This window comes from Paroedura picta, chromosome 11 (genome assembly GCF_049243985.1).
Source record: "Paroedura picta isolate Pp20150507F chromosome 11, Ppicta_v3.0, whole genome shotgun sequence".
NCBI lineage: Eukaryota > Metazoa > Chordata > Lepidosauria > Squamata > Gekkonidae > Paroedura > Paroedura picta.
In genome coordinates, this window is record NC_135379.1 from 59,506,217 (window position 1) to 59,524,333 (window position 18,117).

The 18,117-nt window shown below is 46.7% G+C and overlaps 1 protein-coding gene across 2 annotated transcripts in view; it reads left to right on the plus strand.

Annotated features, from left to right (window-relative positions):
• RAMP3 (receptor activity modifying protein 3) overlaps positions 1–18,117 on the plus strand; it is a 49,279-nt gene that overhangs the window by 22,116 nt on the left and 9,046 nt on the right. The gene's annotated exons all lie outside the window — the stretch shown is intronic.

Genomic DNA, 18,117 nt, shown 5'->3' on the forward strand with positions numbered 1-18,117 from the left:
TGTGGCTCATTGGAAAAGCCTCTGCTTTGTATACAGAGGATCCCAAGTTCAATCCTCAGAATGTCCAGTTAAGGATCTGGTAGGACACGATGTCAAAGTCCTCTGCTGTGACCAGGGGAGCTGTTGCCAATCTAAGTAGACAATACGGACCTCCATGGACCGATAAGGCAGCTCCATGTGTGTTCATGGAGTGCCCAAATACAGAATAAGTCCAGTGGTCAACAAATGGTTTTGGGGAAACTGCCAATTAATTTCCTGACTTTTGTTACCCTGTGTCTCATACCAGTGCAAACGAAGGTTCACCACAGGAACAGGGGGGTCTATGATCTTTGAAGCAAAGCTCTCTGTAAAGCATGTTTCCCACTATATGGTGGGCTCATTAGAAAATAGCTGATATTTCTTTCACTTGTGGTTATGATCTATGCCTAAAAGCCAAAGTTCAGCAGGTATCAGGAGCTCCCTACATTGTATGCTATTTCTGCCTTGAGTAATAACACCCTCAAGTGAAACCAATAATTCCTCCTTTCCATTGTTCATCTTCTGGTAGAGCTTTATCCAAGCTTCTGAAAGATGGATTCTTAAAACCTGTTTTAGATTGAATCCCTCCCGTTTGAACTGCTCCAGCTAGTTTTAAGGTTGGCCAGATACTGGCTTTATTGGCTTAGTGCCATCAGTTTCTCCCCATCTCTTGCCCCCTCCCCCCGGATTTTCAATTTATGGCTAGGTTTCAATTCCTTTCTTCAAGCTGTCTGCTTATCTTTCCCCTGCTCAGCAGTTGCACAACTCCGATGGAAATATATATATTTAAAGCTGTGCTGAAAAGTCTAGGTTGCAGGAAACTGTCAGAAGTCATTTAATTGGGTGGCTGGCTATATGTAGTTACATGGGGAAAATGATTTTTCTGTCCACAGTACACATTTTCAGAAGCCTCCAAGTGTCTGTAGCTAGTGATTTGGACAGCTACTACAGGCCTCTGGTGGGGGCGGGGAGCAACAACTAGGGAGTTTCTTCTTGCTTCCTCCTGGTTAGGATTCACTGTACCTGGGGAGTTATCTCTGAAGATTTTCTGTGAAATTTCATAGAACGTTAAGAACTAGAACCTGGGGATCAAAGGAAAAATACTATTCCCCATTTACCTTGTGGACATCATGGACAAGGAGGGAAAATTATGTCCCATGGGTAAATACTTCTATAACTCTCAAGAAACTGGGGTCATGAGAAGAGGGCACGATTGGGCTGCAGGAGCCACTTGATGACAAGAAGCCCCATTAAAACTAAACTTTTAGGTCAGGCTTTCTCAACCAGGGCTTCATGAAACCCTGGGGTTTCTTGATGGCCCTGGAAGGGTTTTCCAAATGGGTGGGAGTTAATTTAATTTTGAAGATATTTTTAAAAATTTGTTAAATTTTTATCGGGTAATACAACCATATATTCCTGGCAAATAGATGGGGTAGATGGGGAAGAAATTGAGATAGTGACAGATTTTATTTTCCTGGGCTCCAAGATCACTGCGGATGGGGACTGCAGCAAAGAAATTAAAAGACGCTTGCTCCTGGGGAGGAAAGCTATGGCAAATCTAGACAGCATCCTAAAAAGCAGAGACATCACCCTGCCAACAAAAGTGCGTTTAGTCAAGGCTATGGTATTCCCAGTTGCAATGTATGGCTGTGAAAGTTGGACCATAAGGAAGGCCGAGCGTCAAAGAATTGAGGCTTTTGAACTCTGGTGCTGGAGAAGACTTTTGCAAGTCCCTTGGACTGCAAGGCGAAGAAACCAGTCAGTCCTAGAGGAGATCAGCCCTGACTGCTCCTTAGGAGGCCAGATCCTGAAGATGAAACTCAAATACTTTGGCCACCTCATGAGAAGGAAGGACTCCCTGGAGAAGAGCCTAATGCTGTGAGTGATTGAGGGCAAAAGAAGAAGGGGACGACAGAGAATGAGGTGGCTGGATGGAGTCACTGAAGCAGTAGGTGCAAACTTAAATGGACTCCGGGGAATGGTAGAGGACAGGAAGGCCTAGAAGATCATTGTCCAGGGGGTCGCGATGGGTCGGACACGACTTCGCACATAACAACAATAACAACAACAACTATATATGGTCATGTTAACCTCTTTCTCCCCTGCAATGATGGGCCTGGAGGGGGTGGGAAGGGAAGGGGCCCCGAATGGGCATGTACACAGCTATGGCACCCAGCTATATTCTGCATGATCACATCACTTCCTTGGTTTCTCGAAGCCTGAAGAATATTCCAGGGGTTTCTCAGCACTAAAAAAGCTGAGGACAGCTGCTTTACATGAAAACAACCCCCCACAAACTATTCTAATTTTGTGGGTTTTGTTATGCAGCTAGTGTTGCCAGCTCTGGGTCAGGAAATTCCTGGGGATCTGGGGGTGGGATTTGGGGAAGGGAGGGACCTCTGCAGGGCATAGTGCCATAGGATCAGCCTTTCCAGCCTGCCCTTGGGTCCTGGAGAATTGATCTCTGTACCTTGGAGATCAGCTGTAAGTCCTGGAGATCTCTAGGCCCACTGAAAATTGGCAAAATTTTCATGCCGCCACGCATTTCATGGTGCCTCTGAAGCTTTGAATTTCTCATGAATGTTGCCACATGATCGTGCCTTTATGATGTTGTGTTTTTAACCAGAGTCCCTGGGACAGCCGGGTAGCCTAAACGATGTTCTGACTATGTGACCCTGGGGAGGCTGGCAGTTGCTCGCCATATGTCTCTCATGGCCTTGGGTAGCAGTCAGGGCTTGACTCCCTTTCGCAGCATGGGAACGCACCTGGGATTTGGGGCCAAGGAGTGCTGGAGGGAGGCTGGGAGCATTTTAAATCTGAAAATCCGCCTGGATCAGAATTCACCTCCTCCCATGAACAAAGCTCCCATTTAAGGTCAAATTATGACCACAAGAGACAGAGAACTTAAGACTCCCCCCATTATTTTGATCATAATTACCCCTGTGAGTTGGGAGGTGCACCTTGAAGTTATGTTGTCAGCAGGAAACAGAGTCTAACTACAAATCCAGACTCTTCTGCATGCTCTTTTCCCTCACTTGTAAGTTCTTATTTTCCCTGTTTTTTTTTCTCCCTGTTCCACACATGTTTTGCTCCCTCTGTTGGTCAATTTCATATTGCCGTAGTTTATTTCCAGTGTATCTCCCTGCAGATTTAAACTGTGGGGAAATATGGTGGAACTCAACAGTTGCAATATTAAATTGACTATTAGAAGGAGCAAAAAGTGTGCGGAATAGGAACCCCTCCCACCAGAAGAAACAGTTGCTTATAAACCAGCTTATAAACCATGAGGATGCCAAAAAAGCCCTCCTTGTGGCTGGCCTAGGGTCAAACATAAGGTGCCATTTCGCCTTCCGCAGTCCCACAGTGAGTGTGCTTCAAGGAAGGATTCTGCTGTGCTCAGATGGTGACCTTTGTTGGACTTTTGATGTATTTCAGCAAGTTCACACTTTTTTCTGTTCTCAATTCTGTCTGTAGATGTGTTGACACTAAGCTAAAGCTGTTTCCCATGTGCCTGAGCTAAAAGCCAGCCTTTCTAGATAACACAGAATGGTCCACTTGGGGAACTGCTCTGAAATTTTCCATTGATCTGATATGTCTGGGGAAAGAAAGAGATGGCATAAGTGCTTTCTACTTGGCTGGCCGGAATCCTCAATCAATCAGAAGGGTAGAAGTACTGGAAACTGAAAAGTGATTAAATCCTTTCATGGCACTCATGAAGGGTTTTAGAAAGTGGGCAGAACTGAATAGAGAAGTAGTAGAAGAAGAAGAGTTGGTTCTTATATGCCGCTTTTCCCTACCCGACGGAGTCTCAAAGCAGCTTACAGTCGCCTTCCCTTTCCTCTCCCCCACAACAGACACCCTGTGAGGGAGGGGAGGCTGAGAGAGCCCTGATATCACTGCTCAGTCAGAACAGCTTTATCAGTGCTGTGGCGAGCCCAAGGTCACCCAGCTGGCTGCATGTAGGGAAGTGCAGAATCGAACCCGGCATGCCAGAATAGAAGTCCGCACTCCTAACCACTACACCAAACTGGCTCTCTTTTGCCTAGCAAGTCTAAGTAGCCTAGCAAGGCTACTTATTGGCTGATGAAAATTTGAGGATTTTTAACGTTGGTTTGGCAGCCGCTGTCACCACAGGAATAGGATTTCCACTGTGTGGTTGAAATTAAGCACGACAACCATTTGGGGTCATGATGGCTGTGTTGTGTCAGAATTTCAAAGGTGCCCCCAGGGTTGAGAAGAGATCTTCTTGTGAGGAATTTGTTGCTGAGTCCAACATCATTAAGTTTTTTGATGCCCCGTTCCCTAACATTAGCAAGCCATGGAAATGAGACCAAGATGAGTGTGAGATTAGTTGTTATTGGAGCTGCATCCTGTCCTCCTCACCCCCCCCCCGGATCTCCATGACCATTTCATCACTGGAGGCTGCAGGCTGGAGTTTGAACCGGGGCACATTGCCTTGCCTGTTCCTGCTTCCACATGGGGGAGCATTTAGCCCGATGCACCTCGTCTGCCCAGGATTTGTTCTCCCACACAGGAGCCAGGACAGCAAAGTTCCCTATATGGAAACAGTCCACCAGTGGTTTCTCATGCCTGTTGAACACCATTGGGAAAGGTTTTTCTCAGTGTGCAGGTTCTGGCAGGAAAGACACACTCAAAAAGCCAATGAATGGGCCCCATGACGTTTTCTGCATTGGTCTTTTCAGATACGGCAGTCGAGGTTTAATGGGATTGTCTTCAATGTGCAAAGCAAGAGATATATGTCAGTAATGGAGGAAACTAGAGCTGTGTGCTTCACAGATAGTGAATTTCTCTTCTCTTTGACATTCAAACTAGGAGAAGATAAAGGGAAAAGCGGTATTCACTTGGCTGAAACAAATATGTTTTCAGTGTTGCGAACACAAGGGGAGGTCTCTCTCCCACTTTTTCTTCATTTTGAGCAAATTGCCTGATTAGTTCGACCTCCTTTTCAACAGGAGGGAGAGCCATTGACGGTTTGTGAAGGTCAAAGAGCAGAACTGAGATTTCTGTTTTAGACTCTCTAATTTGAGCTTGCAAGGAAAAGCAAGGTAGGAAAGATGTTAAATTACATGACGGCTGGAAGATTTATCGGCAATTCACTCTTAAAATTATATCCTGTTCTTGTTTTTAATGACTCTGAGGGGTGAAAAATCAATTTTGGTTTCATCAGGCTGAAATAAGTTTGTTTTTGTGTTGTACTGTGTAGAGCTGTTGGATAAAATTATCTCATTTCATGGGAGGAAAGGAGAAAAACAGCCAGAAATGTTGGATTAAGCTCCATTTCTTGCTATTACATTCTTGGATAATAGGAAAGCTGTACTTCATGCTTCTCTGGGCGGAAAAAAAAGGTTGAAGTTACTTGGGCTAAACTTGGGGAGAAAGGGGGTGGCAAACTGGTGATAAACTATACTGTGCTGATAAACTGCACAATCCTGAAATATGGGTGTGGGTCTGATTCTGTTTTCTGCTGGAATGTAAAAAGTTAGGTCATCATCATCATCATCATCATCATCATCATCATTAATTCAATTTATTACCCACCACTCCCAGAATGTTTCAGGGGTTTCTCAATGGTAGAAAGGTCAAGAAAGGATGGTTGGGAACAATGAAGCCATAGAAACTTCTCAGTAAGCACGCATGGGATTTGGCGATTGGTTGATTTGATTTGATTTGATTTAGCTCCACCTTATTGGAGGGGGGGCAGCATTGTGTGGCCCGATCTGGTCGGGTCACAGAAGCTAAGCAGGATTGGGACTTTGAAAGGATACCACCATGGAAAAATCTGCAGAGGATGGCAAACTACCTCTGCTTCACCTGTGCCTTGAAAGCCCCCTGCTGGGATTGCCGTAAGCGGGCAGCATCTTGATGTTCCTTTACATACCCATATCTCCACTTTTCTCTGCACTAGGAACTAGGCTTGTGCGCTTTGACGTGCTTCGGTTGCTTCGGTGGCCATTCAAGTCCGAAGTGGCCAGTGCCACTTTCCCTTCCTCCGTTGTATCTTCACATGCGCTCTCCGAGTTAGGTTAGTTTGCGTTCTAGTTCAAGGTCACTCAGCAAGTTTCCATGGCAAGAGCAGGGATTATTACCTGCGTCTCCCAGGTCTTCATCTGACACTTCAACCATGGCACCATGCTACGGTATCTAGGAAAGAGACGTGCTTTAGAGCTGTACCAAAAATGTGGAAAGGGCATTTACTTGACTTGAATTATCTGGCAGTATTGGATCATGTTCAGAAAAGAGAACTGTTTTTTTGTACCCCACTTTTCACTGCCTGAAGGAGTCTCAAAGCAGCTCACAAACACCTCTGCTGCCCCTCCCCTGCGAGGTAGGTGGGGCTGAAAGAGCTCTGAGAGAATGGTGACTAGCCAAGGTCCCCTAGATTAGCGATCCCCAACCTGTGGGCCGTGGACCACATGTGGTCCTTCGACTAATTGGAGGTGGGCCCCGAAGGACGCCTTCTCCCCCCCCGGCCCTTTACTTCATCCCCCCCGGCCCTTTACAACACACTTCGGGTGTCATTGTCTCCCATCACTCCCAGACGGGACTATCTCGTTGCAGAGAAACAAGCTCAGGGTTCCCATTGATTTGTCATTGTCGTGAGTTAAAATTTCCATGAAAACAAAATGTTCCTTATGTTCATTGTTGTGGCGTGTCTGTATCTTATTTTGAAGGGATGTTTAAACATTACCATAGCGATCAGAGTCAGAGAGCGTTAGGGCAGTGGTTGAGAGTAGAGGAGTAAACTACCGCCCCCCCACACACACACCGGGCCTCAGTAAAAGGTGTTGAGTGGTCCCTGGTGAGTGGTCCCCAGTGTTGAGTGGTCCCCGGTGATAAAAAGGTTGGGGACCACTGCCCTAGATGGCTACATGTGGAGAAGGAGTGGGGAATCAAACCCAGTTCTCAAGATTAGAGACCTCTGCTCTTAACCACGACACCAAGCTGGCTCTCAACAACAGAGTAGCTCTGGAGTGGAATTGGCTGCGTAAGGAGATGGTGAGATGCCTCTCATTGGCAGTCTTTAAGCAGCAGCTGGACAGATACTTATCCTGGATACTTTAGACCAGGGGTAGTCAAACTGCGGCCCTCCAGATGTCCATGGACTACAATTCCCAGGAGCCCCTGCCAGCATTCGCTGGCAGGGGCTCCTGGGAATTGTAGCCCATGGACATCTGGAGGGCCGCAGTTTGACTACCCCTGCTTTAGACTGATTCGGGGGCCCCTTCCAACTCTAGAATTCTATGATTAAGAGGACTATAATAGAGGCCAGCAGAAGCTGCTCTGCTTGTGATGTTTCGTTTTCCGCTTTCTTAAACAGCTTCGCTCATGAATGTGAGGATCGGCTGAATGCGACGGAAAATGTTCAAGCAAGGAAGTGATACCCCCCCCCCCCGGCTCTTGAATATAATGATATATCTGTTCTCTTGGCTGGAAATTGGTTTTTGATTAGAGTTGTAATCCTGTTTGCGAAGGGAATGATGGTCCTTCTTCAGGGAAAGTGATGCTGCAACGGATAGAGTTGATCTGGTGTGGGAGGAATAGATATTTAAATGCTGTTTTCAATCGGCGGGGGCAAGCAGGTGGCCCAGCACCTCCCGTCATTTCTTGCCTTGAAAAGCTATGAAATCAGCATAAGCCTGCGTCTTAATGGCAAAAAAACAGCAACTACCAAGAATTGAGTTGGTCTGCTGTAATTTTTTGTTACTCTAAATTATTTTAAAATTATAATCTTCGCCAATGGTTGCTTCATGGAGAATATGAGCCCATGAGGCAGTGTAGCTTTCCATCCTTTCCTGCCTGTTTGGGGTGTGGGATCTTTGCTCTGCTGTTTTGCGTATGGATTCTCTTGCACATGGAATGATTCTTCACACGGGCTATGCCATACAAACAAAGCACACAAGCACAGCCTAAAGCAGGGGTAGTCAAACTGCGGCCCTCCAGATGTCCATAGACTACAATTCCCAGGAGCCCCCTGGCCTAAAGGAACATTCTCAAGGTCTCTCATCTATTTTCATCATTCCAGTTCCAACCCTAGCTGACCTGATTTCTCTGGAAGATCACAAGCATGCTCCAGGCGCCCATTGCTCAAACAGGGATCATCCTCCGTGACCTTGCCCAATTGTTTGAAGGACGCCAAAACTGGAAGGCTACCACCACAGCTTTGAGCAACAAATTCTTGGATGAAGAGTACAGCATAACTGTCGCCAGTCCATTTGCTGGGTAGCCCCAAGTATTCCGACTTGTCATCACGAGTAATGACACTAGTGAAGCATAATGCATTTTAGCAGGCTTAAGAGCATGCCAAGTCATCATACATACTAACTCATACTTTTGGAACCCCTTATCGTTATTTCGACATTTTCTTAATAGACTGGACACCAACAGTTTGAGTTTCTATTTCCTGTTGTTTTTTTTCCTAGTCCAATAAACGTTCTTCAGAGGAAGAAGCCGGGTTGCTAATCTGTATTTATTCCCGTTGGAGTGGAATCTCAGAGTACTGGATTGAGTATGATATTTCCGGATTTAATGATGTTTTTATCTGCCCAAGAACAGGATGTAATTCTCTTTGAGTTAGCTCCTCGCTGGGCTGTTATTACAAGTGACAGCCAGCAAGTGTAAATGATATACTCCAGGTGCCCAAAGGACCTCAGGCTTAATCATTATGGGATACTTTGGTCGAGCAATAATAAAATAGGCCCCGTGTCTATCTTGTGCAGGCTACCCAAGAACAGTGAAGATTGGTGAAGTGGGATATGAGGTAGAAATGAAAATGCTCCCCACAACCCCTGTTCGAGCTGTTTTCCTTGGACCATGGCATGCTTATTTGGCATTCATCAAGCATATTGCTTTGAGCAAAGTTGGCCATTTTGATATTGCTTTCCTTTCATTGTTGTGGGCTGCGCCAAGTGGACATGGCTCACGCCATTAAAAAATACCTGATCAATTATATCCTAGCCTTCAGGGTTAAAAAAACGAAGCTGTCCTAAGAATTGTGAGTCTCCTAGATAAAGTGCTGTGCTTGGGTCAGAGGCAGCTTGGTGCAGTGATTAAGAGTGGTGACCTTCTCCATGCAAAGCCAGGTGGGTGACCTTGGACCAATCACAGTTCTCTCAAAGCTTTCTCAGCCTTACCTCCCTCACTGGGTATCTGTTGTGGGAGGAAGGGAAGGCAACTGTTAGCTACAATGAGATACCTGAAGGGTGCTGGGTGGAGCAGTCCCAGTTCTCTCAGAGCTCTCTCAGCCCCTCCTATCTCCCAGTGTTTCTGTTGTGGGGGGAGGAAGGGGAGGCAATTGTCATTCACTTTGAGACTCCTTCAGGTAATAAAAAGCGGAATACAAAAAAACTCTGCTCTTCTAGTGTGGTTAGAGTTTTAAACAAGGATCTGAGAGACCCAGATTTGAATTTTCACCCTGCTGTGGAAGCTTGCTTGGGTCCAGTTACTCTCCATCTGCTTCATCTGCCTCACAGGGTTGTTGTGAGGATGCAGTGGAAGGTGAGAGAGGTAGTTAGATGATATCTTGAACTTGGAGGAAAGGCAAGATAAAACAGTTCTTAATAAATACTACTTCCATCTCTATCACTCCCTACCTGATTGGCCTTCTGTGTGTTTGTGTACCATCAATAGGTAGAAAGCACTCTGCCAACAAGAGCCAGATAGTTTATTTTGCACTCTGCCAATGAGGGTCAATTAGTTCAAATTGCATGCAGAAACCTCATTCCCTACCTGACTGGCCCTCCCTGGGGGTGTGCTGCCAATAAAGAGAAAGCACTCTTCCTGCTATTTGCTCGGTGGAAGAGATGCTGGTCTCTCTGAAGTGCTGTGCTGCTGGTAAGTAGCTTCATCCTAAGTCTCTTCCCAACCTCCATCTACCCCAGGCAAGGGAGGGAAGCCAGTGTTTCCTTTGCCTCCTGCGCTGGTCTCAGTTTTCAGCTCTCTGCTGGAAGAAAGCATAGATGAGCTGCCAGGAGGCAGAGAGAATCAGTATTTCAGAAACAGAATGCAAAGGACAGGCAGAATGCAATGAATGACTTAACTCAGCACAGTGAGTTTCAGGCACTCCAAAGGCCTCAGCAGAAGGGACAGGTCACAGGTGTCCACAATCCAGGCCTCCCAGCCTCCAGTTAATGTTGCCTGTCAGCAGGCGTTCAGTCCTCACACTGTGATGACTCACAGTCTACTGTAGTCAGCAACTGTCTTGCTAACATGGTCTGGTGCCTTTTAGACTTGAGTTCTCTTTCAGCACATAGCTGGGATTGCTTAATTGTCTCAGGTGAGACAGGTGGGCCAACAAGCCAGGAAGCTGCAGCTGGAGGCTGGGCAGAGGAATGAGGAGCTCCTGCAACAACTTTGGAATCTTGATACTTAGGAAAGTTGTTTACAATTACCATCTTAATATTATTTTTTCAATAAAGTAATAGGATCAGCCTGTGGCTTAGTAGTAGATCCTCAGCATCTCCAGCGAAAATGATCAGATAACAAGTGATATGAAAGATATATTCATGAGACTGCTGGTTAAAGTGGATGATACTGCGCTTGATAGTGCTGGCAGAGCTTGAATATGCAAAGAGGACAAAGCACCAAGCTGCTTAAAAGAATAAAATAGTTTTATTTGGAAGAGAAACAACTACGCATAGAAACAGAGGAGGGAGAGAGTCCTAACTAGCTGTTGTTCTGCATTCATTCAGTCTGCTTTGGAGGTAAGCAGGGAGGAAGTGTGCTCAAAGGAGCAGGAAGTCTCCAGTTATGCCAATCAGGACACAGGAGGATATTATTTGGAAAACATCAGGAAGTTCCTATTTTGACTATGCTAAACACATGTCCCCAGTGTTGCTTGTGGGGCAGGCTTTCTCAACCAGAGTTTCATGAAACCCTGGAATTTGTTAAACATTTATCAGGTGATATGACCATATATGATCATGTTGATCTACCAACCCACCCTTCCCAAAATGGCCAATGATGGGCCTGGAGGGTGCTTGTGTACACAACTATGCTTCCTAACCATATGCCTCCTACCATTGCGCCACTTCTGGGGTTTCTCAGTGCCTGAAGAATGTTTCAGAATCCTGCTGAGTAAAAGCCCCATATGGGCCCCACCTTCTTTCTGAAAACACCTGGTAGGAGCCAAGAAAGGTCTCTGCAGATGCCATGCCCCCCCTCTCAGACACTTCATTGGAGGTCCCTATATTTTTTCCACCATCCCCCCAAGTTCCAAGATAGTATCTTTAACAGTCAGTCCGAGTTTGAAATTTTATCTAACTGTCCCCTTGAATCTGAGAAGACACATCCATTTTTGGAGGGGAGTCCATGAGTAGAGGAGGGCTGTTTCCGTGAGGATGGGCCGTTTTTCACAGGTTCACACTCCATTAGCTGGAAGATTGAAATTTCATCTCTGGAACTCTGGATCTTATCAGGGAGTAATTTGGGAGAAGGGAAAACAGCTGGAGTGCTTGATACTGTGGATGTTTGGTTGCAGTTTGTTGGTGGGGATAGGTTTTGAACTGCTGAGGCTTCGTGAATTTTCAAAAGTTCCAACCTGAGACATTCTAGTCTGTTTGTGATGGCTAGATGTTCTGATGCTGGGAGGGTCGAAAAGGAGTTTAAGGCCCTCTTCAAAAGAGTTTTCAAGGTAAAGATCTGCAGAACCTGAGAGTAGGCAGTCTGGTTGGCCAGGCTGTCTAGAAGGGTCCTGTTGTAATGTGTTATTTGATGTTTCCTCAGGAAGCTTTTCTGCTGGTATAGTAGTTTTATGGTGAGGAGGATTTGAAAGCAAAGCAGTTTTTACGGTATTAGTGAAGACTCGAATGGGGAAAACTCCTTTAGGACCCAGGATAGATTTCTGTCTTAGGAGTAGAGAAGGTATCCTTGGGCTAGTGAAGGTGAGCATAATTCTCTGTGCCTGATTTGCGTAGTTAAGGAATTCTGTTGAAATTAGGTCTATAAGGAAGTGCCTCTCTGTGACTAGGGTTCTCAGATGTTTGATAGCCAGGTGCTTAGAATTCCAAGGTGGGGATCCACCCCTTGTACCAGCAGATGACCAGGCAAACCTTACATAGTTGTAAAATCAGGTGTTGGATTTTATCTTCTGGATTTCTTTTATCTTCTGACTGCCCTGCGTAAGAATTCTCACAAGTCCTCATGGTTGAACCAGAAAGAGAATAAGGTGACTGAGGGAGAAGCCCATTAGAGGTTGATTTGGACTCCCTCAGGGTGGCTAGCCTTGAAACTGTCTGGGTAAGTTTTTCGAGTAAATGGCCATTCCTTTTCAACGTGCAGAAAATACTCTCCTCTGTTCTTGCAATCAGCTTCAGGAGTTCTCCTGCAAGGTTTTCTATGCCTCCTTTACTGTCAGCTTCTAGGATTGGAGAGCTCTCTCAGGTTAATCGTTGCCTCTCGTCTCCTCAGCGTTTTCCTCTGTGATGCCAAAACGATGATTCATTCCAGGTGTCTTCAGGGTGGCTGCTTTTGTTGCCATGTGCATTATCCCAGCCTGGATCTGTGCCAGACTCAATTTGTTTGATTGTAAACTCTCGGTTTGTCTGTATCAAGTCAAACATGTTTAGGCTCTTTGTGCGGATACGGAAAGTCTCACAACACACCGGCTCAAAAGTAGTTATTAAGGATGGGGAATCTAATTTCCCTTCCAGTTGCGGCTTTCCACCATCTGTTCTGGTTTTCTTTGGGAGGGCGGTTGGATTTGAGATTTGTTCCCCCCCCCCCCAATGTGTTCTTAAGGGTAAATATGGCCTGTACTAATCATTCCAAAGGACATTAACACAGTAGTTGGTAATTCTGGAGTGATTTGCTTGTGAATGACAGATTTTGAAGATTCTTTAAGAAAAAAGAAGAGCCGTTTTTTAATACCTCGCTGTAGGTTACCTGAAGGTATCCTGAAGTGGCTTACAAAAACCCTTCCCTTCCTCTCCCCACAACAGACATTCCGTGAGGTTGATGCTTCAGAAGGATTAAAAAGGAGGTTAGCTGCCAACCCCGCCTTTATATACAGGGAGGGTTCTAGGATCCTCTACTCCAGCATCCTGTCTCCCACTGTGGCCAACCAAACCTGAATAAGATCAACAAACCTGAATAAGATCAAGGGTTGTCAAACTGAGCAAGATTTAATCTGTGCATTTATCTCCAGAATCTGTCCTTTAGAGATTGCGGATATATTGCCTCAGAAATCAACGTTCCATTTAATGCCCTTGGTTGACAGCGTATGTTTGATCCCTGATTTTTTTTTTAAATCATTGAAGCAAGTGACTTCCATTATAGCTTTTTGTTATCATAAGTTAATTAATGTTCAGTGTGATGAAATATTTCTTTTTATAATTCCTGAAACTATTGTCCATCAACTTCTTTGGGTATCCCTGAATTCTATTGCAATGAACGATGGGTGGGAAATGCCTTTGTTCTGATATTCTCATCATGGTATAAAACTTTTATCATGGCCCCCTTTAGCTGCCTTTCTTTCTAACTAAAAAAAAAATCCAATACGATTTAGACATCCCTACGTGGAATTAACCCCCATGAGTTGTTTGATAGTTTCTGTATCTCTTTTGGTTCTGAGATCCTTTTTGCGATGGGATCGCTAAAGCTTCCCACACAGTTCAATTTAGAAAGAATGTGGATAAATGAAGCTTATTTTTGTCACGGTGGCTGGAGGTAGAAAGTGCTGTCAAGTCACAGCTGACTTATGGCGACCTTGTGGGGTTTTCAAGGCAAGGAGACTTTAGAGGAGGTCTGTCATTGCCTCGGTATGTCGCAACCTCAGTATTCCTTGGCGGTCTCCCATTAGAATACCAACCAGGGCCGACCCAGTTTAGCTTCCAAAATCTGATGAGAATGGGCTAGCCTGGGCTATCCAGGTTCGGGCCTACAAGTACTGAAAGCATGTTCCACAGGGGCTCTTCCCGGGAAGGGAATGAAAAAGCCAACAGGATCCATAGCCTGGGCTATGCAGTCAAGTTGTTCTGGCCATCAGCAGAATTCTGCAGAATGAGTGCATGCAACCGTAGCGTTTTGGGTTGTTGTTGTAGAAATATTGTTTCAGTGATCAGTTGTATTTGCTTTATGACAGTGGTCCCCAACCTGCGGTCCGCGGCCCAGTGCCGGGCCGCGAAGGCCAGGGCGCTGGGCCGCGGTTCCCTCTCCCCGCCCCCCCGCAGTAAAAAACTTCCCAGGCCGAAAGCTTGCGGCCCGGGAAGCTTCTTACTGCGGGAGGGGGGAGAGGGAATAAGGGCCGCGCATGCGCACATGCACGCTGCGCAGCTGAAATCGCACATGCGTGACACTTTCGCGCATGTGTGCATGCGCGAAAGTGCTGCGCATGCGCAATTTCGGCTGCGCAGTATGCATGTGCAATGCACGGCCACACATGTGCGCTGCACGGGCGTGGCCGTCGCCCTACCGGTCCCCAGCCAAAAAAAGGTTGGGGACCACTGCTTTATGAGACAGACTGTAACTGCGAGAGTTTGAACTTTTAAAAAGTTAGTGCCCAAATTAGGGCTGGATCTGAGATTGAAAGATGATTCATGAACCTGATCCACAATGACATCTTAAAAAAAAGGAAAATAAAAATATGTTTTGCTATGTTTAAGCTGCTGAGCCATAATGAACAAATTTCCAGCAGCTTTTTAAAGAAGGAGAAAATCTCAAGGAAAGGCTTATGGGGTGTGGTGGAACGTCTGAATACAAGTCCTGTGATGATCTATTTGTTGCATTTTTATCCAAGATCGCTTTGGACAGAGTACAGAGTTCTCCCCCACTTCACTGTTGCAGGAACCCTGTAATGTAGACGTGCAGAGAGAGAAACTGGGGCTTTGGATTTAGGCCCTCTAGATCCTAGTCCAGGGGTGCTCAAACTTTTTAAACGGGGCCAGTTCACTGTCCCTCAGACCATTGGAGGGCCGGACTATAGTTTAAAAAAAAATGAACAAATTCCAACTCCTATGCTCCAGAGGAGCTATGTGTCTACTATCCTGGTGCCAGCTAGTGACAAGACCTGCTCAACTTGCCCGCTCTGACAAAATGTGAGCTCCTCCACCCCCAATGCACTGGCTGCTACACTGTCAGGCAGTGAGCTAAATCTGGGAGATCTGCCTCCAATGATCAGTCCTGTCAGGGACTTGCCGACTGCTCTGAATGCTAAAAGCTGTTGCAGAGGAGTTGGTTCTTATATGCCGCTTTTCTCTACCTGAAGGGGTCTTAAAGTGGCTTATAATCCCCTTCCCTTTCCTCTCCTCACAACAGGCACCCTGTGAGGGAGGGGAGGCTGAGAGAGCCCCGATGGTACTGCAGAGGAACAGCTTGCAGTACTATGGAAAGCAAAGCTGACCCAGATGGCTGCATGTGTAGAAGAGCAGGGAGGGACCCCCAGCTCACCATGTAGCTGTCGGGCCACCTCATCACCCCAAAATCCTGGCTCAAGAGAAGCCCTTGGAAAGCATACCTGCAAGAGCTCATGCAGCTGCCCTCCCAAAATGTTTATTCCTGCTCCACATATTGAATGTCTTGGCTCTTGAGAACCTGGGGGGGGGGGTCCAGCTCCCCTGCATCCAACATTTGCCCAAAAGGACCAACAAAAAAAAAAAAAAGGGAGGGGGGGCCCAGTGGCTGCTGGATCCCACTATTAGCAGCTGTGCCAAACTTCCAATCCCCCTTCCCTTGCGGCTACGAAGTGGTGTGGTGATGGGGGGAATCCAGCCCACCCCCACAGTCACCCCTATGGAGCAGCGCCCTCAATGTCCCCAGAAGCAGAGGGGGGGGGAGATTTCCATGAGCCTAATTTCCATGGATCCAAGCCGGCTGCCCTCCCAACTGCTGCCCAAGAAGAGTCTCCTCCCAACATCCTCTCCTGGCTGCCAAGTCTACCTGTCCTGAGGCGTTCCACGCTCCTGAGCCAGGCCCGGGAGAGGTGGGAGGGAATGGCCTCCTACCTGACCTCTCCACTCTCCATGGCGTCCTGGGCAAGAGGTCTGGGGCCTGCACACGTGGTGCCTTATATAGGCTCCGTAGGTCCTGGCTCACCCTGATGCCATGCGTGCTGCCAGAGTCGTCCGCTGCTAAGCAGGACTGGCAGCAGCAGCAAAAACACCCGGCGGACTGGATAAATGTCCTCGGTGGGTTGCATGTGGCCCCCGGGCCATAGTTTGAGGACCCCTGTCCTAGTCCAACAGTCCAGCCCTGGTACAAATCAGGAGTCATAAGCACCCAATCAAGAGTTGGCAGAATTTAAATATGCAAAGGGGGGGTGCAGTACTAGTTGCTTACAGAAGAAATAGTTTCATTGAGACAATCTGGAGCCAGTGCATCTAGGGAAGCACTGGTGTCATACATGCTTCCCATTGAGTCCCTGTAAGGACCCGGGCTGCTGCAATTTGGACCAACTGGAGTTTCTGGAGCAGTCTCAAGAGAAGCCCTGCGTAGACCAAATTGCAGAAGTCTAATCTAGCGGTGACCATCACGTGGATCACGCTGAGAGAGAGGTGTCCCTGCACCCAACTACTGAATTGGAGCCCTGTGTGCTTGGGAAATGAATCCATGTGAAGCTCATAGTAGATTTGGGTTAAGAGAACACAGACCCAAGCTGTGAGAAGCTGTGTTTGTACAATGACAACGCTCCCTTCTAAATCTGACTTTCCGGGGGTGGGGGGTGGGGGGGGGAGATCAGCGCGAAGGACTGAGTCACCACAGAACTGACTTCCAGAAGATGTTTTCCTTTTAGGACATTTATAATGGGACGGTTGTAAGGCAGGAAGGAAAGCACTTCAGACCTCTTGCCTTTGTCCTTGGGGTTCATTGTGCAGGATCCTTAAGGCTTCGCTCTCCCAACCGTGTTGACAGAAGCGTCAACGCCAGACCCTGCCAAAAGCCCTTTTCCTTTTTGTTATAAATCCTCTTCTGCTCACAGCTGTGTTTGTTCGCCAGGAACGATGAATAGAGCAGATGTGTTTTTAACAATGAAGGCCAAACAATTCTTATATTTTATGTTGCAAAACAACCTGGACTTCCAGTGACATTGCTCCGAATGCATTTGGGATGATGTAAGAGCGTTTGTTTCCTGAGTCTTGATATTATTAAGTCATGAAAGAAAATGCGTTTTCTCCCAAGAGACAACGCTTCCTTAAAAGGCAAAATAAGCCCTTGGTTAATATGGCCAAATGAGATGGAGGACACTGATGAGAGGAACGCTTTGAAATTCTCATCCCCCCAATCTCCCTTGAATTTCATTTACTTCATCTATACCCTACTTTTCTTCCCAAAGAGGACCGAGAACAGCTTACGCCAATCTCTTTTCCTCCATTTTATCTTCACAACAGCCCTCCAAGGTAGGGTAGGTTTGAAAGTATCATGTACTAGCTTCAAAGCCCGTTCCTAAGAACGGGCCCTGAAAGGGTCCCCTCCCCACACAGCTTAAGGTGGCTTTGGGCCGCAGCTCACAGCCAAATCAAGTGGGGCATCTGGGCAGCTCATTAGCAGGGCCAGCTCATTAGCAGGGCCGGGACAGAGCTCCTTAGCAGGCAGTCAGCAGGCCGGGAGGCCCTCGTTAGCTAGTCCTCCACCATGACCCTTTGCCCAGGGCCCTCTCACCTGCTGCTGGCTCCAGGCACTGAGGCATCTGAGAGCAAAGAGGCTAGAGTCCAGGGATGGAGGGCGGGAGCTGCAGGAGCAGAGCCAATCAGGGCAAAGCTGGCTGCACCCTGATTGGCCCTATTACAACTTGGACAGCCTGACACGTCCCACCCCCTAGGCTGTTTCAGAAATATATAGAGGAACAACAATGGATAAGGATTAACATGACGTCACCCAGCAGTCTTCCAAAACACAGTGACTCCAGGACTCTAAACTCTCATGTTGAGCAAGTCAATTTCTCTTTCCCCTTTTCCCCCTTTAATTGATGCTCACCATTCCCTTTTGAAGTAATCTCAATCTTCTTTTGGTTTTGAGGCTTGATTTTTCTTTTGGTGAATTTACAAACTCAGTCCCCTGGCCTAGTGTTAGTGGCTTTTGTCATCTCCGTAGGGGGCTGTCATTTTACTATTGGATTGAGTGATTAAATCAGGGGTGGCCAAACGGTGG